The following is a 9,295-nucleotide window of genomic DNA, read 5'->3' on the forward strand; positions in this document are numbered from 1 at the left end:
CTTGATCCATCCCCTAGATCAACATGTGGCTATGGCACACCACCATGAAGAGAAAGGTCCCAAACCTCCTCTCTGTTGTACATAACTAAGAGTTGTTTTATACGATCTTTCAGTGATGTTTGTAGGCACTAGTTGTATTGTTAATGGCTCGGACTCTTTAAAGGCTTAGGTGACCTCAGTCTGCCTGTAGGGTCCTTGTCCATTCAGCATTTATCACTAGACCCATCTTTTTAATGGTTTATAATTTGTTTTGAGCATTTAAAACTAGTGCTAAACGCACATATTTCTAAACGTCTTTATCACTGTAAAAATGAGACTGTGCTTTTCTGAATACAGAACAAAAAATAGAAGGTGGTGGCCAACTAATTAAAGAAGAATCAGAGATAAAATGACCAACTTTGAATCGAGAGGATTATAAAGTGTTCAGGCCTGAATTGGAGAATCGTTTACTGCTGTGAAAGAAAAAAGGGGTTGACAGCACAACCTCATTTTAAGGCACTAATATATGTATAGGGTGGTCCAGATCTAATTATGCAATTTTCATTACGCTATAACTTATTAAGTTTATTACATAGAAAATCACCTGAAAAATCCTGGACCATTGAGAAGTGTGCGAACTGATGACATGAAGAATCGTCTTCGCGCCGAACTGGAATTGTCACCGCATAAATCAAAGTCATCCAGACGATCTGGATCTGCATAATTAGATCTGGACCACCCTGTGTATATATATACACTCACCTAAAGGATTATTAGGAGCACCATACTAATACGGTGTTTGACCCCCTTTCGCCTTCAGAACTGCCTTAATTCTACGTGGCATTGATTCAACAAGGTGCTGAAAGCATTCTTTAGAAATGTTGGCCCATATTAATAGGATAGCATCTTGCAGTTGATGGAGATTTGTGGGATGCACATCCAGGGCACGAAGCTCCTGTTCCACCACATCCCAAAGATGCTCTATTGGGTTGAGATCTGGTGACTGTGGGGGCCATTTTAGTACAGTGAAATCATTGTCATGTTCAAGAAACCAATTTGAAATGATTCGAGCTTTGTGACATGGTGCATTATCCTGCTGGAAGTAGCCATCAGAGGATGGGTACATGGTGGTCATGAAGGGATGGACATGGTCAGAAACAATGCTCAGGTAGCCCGTGGCATTTAAACAATGCCCAATTGGCACTAAGGGGCCTAAAGTGTGCCAAGAAAACATCCCCCACACCATTACACCACCACCACCAGCCTGCACAGTGGCAACAAGGCATGATGGATCCATGTTCTCATTCTGTTTACGCCAAATTCTGACTCTACCATTTGAATGTCTCAACAGAAATCGAGACTCATCAGACCAGGCAACATTTTTCCAGTCTTCAACTGTCCAATTTTGGTGAGCTCGTGCAAATTGTAGCCTCTTTTTCCTATTTGTAGTGAAGATGAGTGGTACCCGTGGGGTCTTCTGCTGTTGTAGCCCATCCGCCTCAAGGTTGTGCGTGTTGTGGCTTCACAAATGCTTTGCTGCATACCTCGGTTGTAGCGAGTGGTTATTTCAGTCAAAGTTACTCTTCTATCAGCTTGAATCAGTCGGCCCATTCTCCTCTGACCTCTAGCATCAACAAGGCATTTTCGCCCACAGGACTGCCGCATACTGGATGTTTTTCCCTTTTCACACCATTCTTTGTAAACCCTAGAAATGGTTGTGCGTGAAAATCCCAGTAACTGAGCAGATTGTGAAATACTCAGACCGCCCGTCTCGCACCAACAACCATACCACACTCAAAATTGCTTAAATCACCTTTCTTTCCCATTCTGACATTCAGTTTGGAGTTCAGGAGATTGTCTTGACCAGGACCACACCCCTAAATGCATTGAAGCAACTGCCATGTGATTGGTTGATTAGATAATTGCATTAATGAGAAATTGAACAGGTGTTCCTAATAATCCTTTAGGTGAGTGTATTGTAAAGGACCGAGAGAGACAGTAGCAAGGGTTGGGGTTTTTCCGGCCCCGTATATTGTACAGACAAAAAAAAAACAGGTCAAAATCATAAACTAAACAGTTCATAATGCGCGACGCCGACTCCTGGCGTCGCGGCCATTTTATTGGGGAGGAGCCGGAAGTGGAGGAATGTCGGGAAGGACCGCAAGGGAGGATGGGAAGGATGACGTCAGGGCAAGATGGCGGAGGAAGGGCGGAAGTATCGCACTGCGGTCATCCATGCCTATGGTGCAGGAAGGTCTTTTTCCTATGAGGAAGCAGAGGGAGAAAGTTAATACCCCACCATTCCCTGGCGAGTGGTTTCCCAGGTGCTGTCGAATCAATCCGCTGCCTCCTACTGCGCGCGTGACACGATCCCCCTTAGCCCAGGACCGTCAGGTCGGGCGGACCTAACCGAGAGGTCGTGAATACGAGAGAGGGCATCGGCATTGGCCTGAAGGGTGCCCGCCGATAAGTGACAGTGAACTTATACGGCTGTAAGTCCAGGAACCACCTGGTGACCCGCGGATTCGACTCTTTGTGCAGGGACATCCACTGAAGTGCAGCGTGATCAGTCACCAGAGCGAACTTCGCGACCCAGCAGGTAGTACCGGAGGTGGGTCACTGCCCACTTAATGGCCAAGGTCTCCCGGTCCATCAGTTTCCGGCTAAGGTACATCACAGGGTGCTCGACACCATCGACGCTTTGGCTCAGCACGGCACCCAGGCCTGTGTCCGAAGCGTCGGTCTGGAGAATAAACGGGAGCCCAAAATCGGGCGTCCGTAACACAGGTGCCGGCGTTAGGGCCTTCTTTAGGTCACTGAGCGCTGTTCTGCTTTGTCGGTCCACACCACGTATAGGGGCGCCCTTTTGTCAGGTCAGTCAAGGGTGCTGCTCTTCGGAGAAACGGGAACAAACCGGCGGTAGTAACCCGCAAGCCCCAAGAAAGCCTGCACCTGTTTCTTGGTACTCGGACGGGCCATTCTAAGATGTCTTTCACTTTGGAGCTCTGTGGCGCACCTGTCCTTGTCCCACGAGGTAGCCTAAATATTTGGCCTCCTTTAATCCAAAAACACTTCCGGGGTTTATGCGGAGGCGGCTTTAGCCAGTGTTCGGAGGACAGCTGCGACCTGCAGTAGATGCTCCTCCCAGGTGCCGGAATAGATGACAACGCCATCCAGGTAGGCGGCGCTATAGGACTGGTGGGCTTCAGCACTCTATCTACCAGACGTTGGAAGGTCGCCGGGCCCGTGCAGCCCAAATGGGAGGCCCTTGTACTTCCAGTGCCCGCTAGGGGTGCTAAAGGCCGTTTTCTCCTTTGCGGATGCCGTTAAAGGAATTTGCCAATACCCTTTTGTCATGTCAAGGGTAGTCAGATATCGAGCCGCACTCCAGCCGCCAAGGAGGTCGCCAATGCGGGCATGGGGTAGGCATCGAACTTGGAGATCTGATTCAGACGCCTAAAGTCATTACAGAACCTCCAGGAGCCGCCTGGCTTGGAGACGAGGACAATAGGGCTGGACCAGGGACTATGGCTCTCTTCAATTATGTCCATGTCCAACATACGTTTCACCTCCAGTTCGACCTCTGCGCGCTTTGCCTCCGGAGTCGGTAGGGCCTCCCGGACGATACCCCGGCCGTGACTATATCGTGCTCAATCAGCGGTCCGCCGGGTGACTCGCTCACTACCTCGGGATGGCTCGGAGTGTTTGGGCTAACTCCTGCCGCTGCTTGGGGTCAGCTCTTCGCCGAGGTTAAGGGCAGTTGTGCTTGCGAAAGGGAGAGTGACCTACGGGAGCTGGGAGCTCCTCTCTATCTCTCAGGGCTTTAACAGGTTGACATGATAGATCCTCTCACTTTCGGTCGACGTTGGGCTGTTTTACCAAATAGTCGACGAGTCCTTTCTCTCCTTAACCTCGTAAGGCCCTTGCCAGTGAGCGAGCAGCTTCGAGTGGGAGGTCGGGGCGAGCACCATAACTTCGGTCCCCGGCGGAACTCCCTGAGGACGGAGTTGCGGTTGTAACACCGGCCTGCGCTGCTTGCGCACGAGTCACGTGCTCTTTTAGGAGGGGCCTGATCTTTGTGAGTCGGTCGCGCAGTTGCGCCACGCATCAAAATATTAGAGGAGGGAAGAGCCTCGGCCTCCCAGCCTTCTTTTAGGATGTCGAGGATTCCCGGGGTTGTCGCCCGTATAGTAATTCAAAGGGGAGAAGCCCGTAGAGGCCTGGGGTACCTCCCGTAGGCAAAAGCACGGCGGGAGGAGCTGGTCCCAGTTCCTGCCGTCAGCGCTGACTACCTTGCGGAGCATCTGCTTAAGCGTCTGATTAAATCGTTCACCAACCCGTCAGTTTGCGGGTGATAGACTGACGCTTTCAGGTGCTTTATCTGCAGTAATTTGGCCACCTCCTTGAGCGTATCCGAAGTGAAGGGCGCACCTGGTCCGTGAGGACCTCCTTGGGTATGCCCAGCGTGAAAAAAGTTAACCAGTTCCGTGCGATGCTTTTAGTATTAGCGGGCGCAGGGGAACCGCCTCTGGGTACCGGGTGGCATAGTCCACCATGACTAGGATATACTTGTGGCCACGGGTTGAGGGCTCCAGGGTCCCACCAAATCGACCCCTATCCTTTCAAAGGGGATGTCCACGAGGGGAATAGGGACTAGAGGAGCACGGTCCCTCCTAGGAATCTGGCGGGTCTGGCACTCCGACAGGATTGACAGAACCGCCGGACCTCCTCATTGATCCCAGGCCAGTAAAAGCGGGCTTAATCCTCTCCAGTGTTTTTCGGCCCGAGGTGGGCCTAGGAGGTGAGCATGTGCCAACTCGCATATCTCCGCCCGGAAGGTACGCTGAATTAGCAACAACTTCCGCACCTCGCCCTCATGGGTAGCCACCGGTACAACAGATCATTTCAAGGACAAAGAAGGGTTCCCGCGTGTGGATCCGTCCGCTGTCGAGCTGTTAGGCAGAACAATCGCGTTCCGGGCAAAGCGCAGGGAGTCATCATTCCACTGCTCCCTCTTAAAGGAGGCGGTCGTGGACCGAAATTGATGGTCCGGGCCGCCGAGAGGGTCTTGGGGCCTGGGCCCGGGAAGAGTTCCTGGCTAGTCCCTTCTCCGCGGAATCTTCGGGTCAAGGTCCGTAGCCACGAAAGGTCCCCGAGACACCAGCGCCCATAGGGCCTGCCCTTGTGCACGGCGTGGAGGCCGCGGGAGGGTGCCTTTTCCCCTCATGACAAGATCCAACGAGGCCCCGGGCGCGAATGGCTTACCGCTGATTCTTTTAGACCAGTCTTGTCCCAGGATCACTGGGAAGGGGGTCAGGTAACACAGCGACCGTCATTTGATTGGTTCCCCTTCCAGGTAAGATAGCAGTGAGCGAACGATATGACCTAGTCCCCCATGTACACAGGTAACCAACAAATGTTGCTTTAACCACTGTTGCGGTAAGACAAACGGCGAGCAACAATGGTAATGTTGCTGCGGAATCAAACAAAGCCACCACGGCGTGCCCATTTAGCAACACCACTCCCGTGTTCGACTCGCCAAGGGATGCGGCGGGTACAATACCTCTCCGTGATGTCCAGCTGCAGTCCATAGGCTCCGGGCGATGTGATGGGGGCAGTTTGGCAGCAGGTGGCGGTCTCGCCACACTTGAAACAGCGCGCGGACCCGCCTCTCTTTGGCTCTGGCTGGCGCTTCTGCAGCGCGTCGAGGGGCTCGGGGTGCCGCCCGTCCCTGCGGTTCCCGCGAGCAGGCTTTTCTGACCCCCAAGTCGGAGGACCGCCAACTGACGCTCCAGGACGTCGAGGAGGCCCGACATGTTTTGATAGGCGTGCCCCCGGACCTGCTGGGCGAGGGAACTGGGCATTGCATTGACCAGGCCTTCACAGGCCACCCGCTCGACGACTTTCCGCCCGCCGGGCTCTCTGGCCGTAGCCAGCGCCCATCTTGCCCCAGAACTCAACGCCTGGGCGCGACGGGCTTTTCGGGGTCAAAGACCCAGTTCCGCCATTCGCCGCCTGCTGGCCCGGCTAATGCCGTAGCGGGCCAATATTTCGGGCTTGAGGAGGTCGTAATTAGCGGCCTCCTCCTCAGGGAGGTCATAATAGGCCCGCAGCGCGGGTCCCTTTAGGTATGGCGCCAAGATGGACGCCCACTGGACCGCTGCCACTCGTTCCGGGTGGCCGTCCTCTCAAACATGCCCAGGTAGGCATCGACGTCCTCCGAAGGGCCCATCGGTACCATAGGAGGAGGCGGCTGCCTGGGCGGGTCTGGTCTCGCCCGTTGGGCTTCCACTAACCTGGCCTTCGTGGCCTCCAGCTCCCGGTTGGTAGCGGCTTGCGCTTGCTGCAGGGCCTGGAGCTGGCGTTCATTCCCTGCAGCACGGTGTTCAGGTCCTGTCCCTCCGTCATTCCGGGATCTCTATCCTGCCGACTACGCCACTTGTAAAGGACCGAGAGAGACAGTAGCAAGGGTTGGGGTTTTTCCGGCCCCGTATATTGTACAGACAAAAAAAACAGGTCAAAATCATAAACTAAACAGTTCATATGCGCGCGCCGACTCCTGGCGTCGCGCCCATTTTATTGGGGAGGAGCGGAAGTGGAGGAATGTCGGGAAGGACCGCAAGGGAGGATGGGAAGGATGACGTCAGGGCAAGATGGCGGAGGAAGGGCGGAAGTATCGCACTGCGGTCATCCATGCCTATGGTGCAGGACGGTCTTTTTTCCTATGAGGAAGCAGAGGGAGAAAGTTAATACCCCACCATTCCCTGGCGGCGAGTGGTTTCCCAGGTGCTGTCGAATCAATCCATGCCTCCTACTCGCGTGCGTGACAGTATATATATATATATATATATACACTCAGCAAAAAAAGAAACGTCCTCTGACTTTCAGTAAACTTAATGTGTAAATATTTGTATGAACACTAAAAGAGTCAACACCATAAGACATAAACTCAAAATGTTTCACAATGTGTCCCTGAATGAAGGGAGGCTCAAAATCAAAAGTACCAGTCAGTATCTGGTGTGGCCACCAGCTGCTTGAAGTACTGCAGTGCATCTCCTCCTCATGGACTGGACCAGATTTGTCCGTTCTTGCTGTGAGATGTTACCCCACTCTTCCACCAAGGCACCTGCAAGTTTCTGGACATTTCTGGGGGGGAATGGCCCTAGCCATCGATCCAAATCGATCCCGGTCAAGGGTACAGGCCTCGGTGTAACGCCATTCCTTCGACGATAAACACGAATCCGGCCCATCACCCCTGGTGAGACAAAACCGTGACTCATCAGTGAAGAGCACTTTTTGCCACTCCTGTCTGGTCCAGCGAAGGTGGGTTTGTGCCCATAGGCGGCGTTGTTGCTGGTGATGTTTGGTAAGGACCTGCCTTACAACATCCCTACAAGCCCTCAGTCCAGCCTCTCTCAGCCTATTGCGGACAGTCTGAGCACTGATGGAGGGATTGTGTGTTCCTGGTGTGACTCGGGCAGTTGTTGTGGCCATCCTGTACCTGTCACGCAGGTGTGATATTCAGATGTACCGATCCTGTGCAGGTGTTGTTACATCGTGGTCTTCCACTGCGAGGATGATCAGCTGTCCTTCCTGTCTCCCTGTAGCGCTGTCTTAGGCGTCTCACAGTGCGGACATGGCAATTTATTGCCCTAGCCACATCAGCAGTCCTCATGCCTCCCTGCAGCATGCCTAATGCACGCTCACGAGATGAGCAGGGACCCTGGGCATCTTTCTTTGGGTGTTTTTCACAGTCGGTAGACAAGTCTCTTTAGTGTCCTGCGTTTTTAGAACTGTGACCTTAAATGCCTACTTTCTGTAAGCTGTTAAGGTCTTAACGACTATTCCACAGGTGCATGTTAATTAATTGATTATGGTTAATTGAACATGCATGGAAAACATTGTTTAAACCCTTTACAATGAAGATCTGTAAAGTTATTTGGATTTTTAAAACATTATTGTTGAAATACACAGTCCTGAAAAGGGACGTTTCTTTTTTTGCTGAGTATATATATATATATATATATATATATATACGAGGTGTGGCAGAAAAGTAATGAGACTGATTTTTTAAGTTTTTATTTTTTTCAAACATCAATGTTATCCCCTTCAAAGTAGTTCCCTTGGGCAGCTACACACCGATGGAGACGTTGTTCCCACTGTTGGTAGCAGCGCTGGAAGTCTTCAACCAGTATGGTCTTCAGCATGTCCGTTACACTCTTTTGGATGTTTTCTAAAGTCCAAATGACGTCCTTTGAGGACATTTTTCAGTTTAGGAAAAAGGAAAAGTCACACGGACTGAGGTCAGGTGAATAAGGGGGCTGGGGAACCACAGGAATGCCTTTTGAGGTCAAAAATTCTGTTATGGAGAGGGCAGTGTGACATGGGGCGTTGTCATGATGGAGCATCCATTAGTCTGCAATGTTTGGTCTCACGCGAATGACCCTTTTTCTGAGACTTTCAAGGACATCTTTATAAAAAACTTGGTTGACAGTTTGTCCTGGAGGAACAAATTCTTTGTGGACGATTCCCCTTTTGTCAAAAAAACAAATCAGCATTGATTTGATCTTCGATTTGCTCATTCGAGCTTTCTTTGGTCGAGGAGAGTTTGTAGTGTGCCACTCCTGACTTTGCCTCTTGGTCTCAGGATCGTATTCAAAAATCCATGATTCATCACCTGTGATCACACGACTAAAGAAATCTTGCTCATTAGCGATTCTGTCAAGAAGATCAAGACACTTGTTTTTTCGATTGTCCTTCTGCTCAATTGTGAGGTTTTTCGGCACCATTTTGGCATGGACCTTTCGCATGTGCAAATGTTCAATCAAAATTTGATGGAACGGTAAATCTGTTCAAATTTAATTGTTCACTCAACATTCTTAATGTTAAACGACGGTCTGACCTCACAAGAGTGTTCACACGTTCGATGTTTTCATTGGTTTTCGAAGTTGAAGGCCTCCCTGAAAAACTTGAGCTCGGGATAAAGAATGTTCCCCATAAGCCTGTTTTAACTTTTCAAACGTCACACTTGCCGATTCTCCAAGCTTAACACAAAATTTAATGGCACAACGTTGCTCCAAATTCCGCTGTTCCATTTTGCGTGACGCACAACCAAAAACACAACTTCGCTAATAGCAGTCACAAAAATCACGTAGTTAACGGAAGGAGTTGAAACTCGCACTGAGCTATGGGAGGGTACTTATGCACGTGCTCTATCAAGGACAACAGCGCAGCGTTGACAGATCGCTTGCAGTGTTGCCAGTCTCATTTCTTTTCTGCCACACCTCGTATATGTGTGTGTGTATGTCTATGTCAG

Source organism: Polypterus senegalus, chromosome 8, assembly GCF_016835505.1.
Source record: "Polypterus senegalus isolate Bchr_013 chromosome 8, ASM1683550v1, whole genome shotgun sequence".
Taxonomy (NCBI): Eukaryota; Metazoa; Chordata; class Cladistia; order Polypteriformes; family Polypteridae; genus Polypterus; species Polypterus senegalus.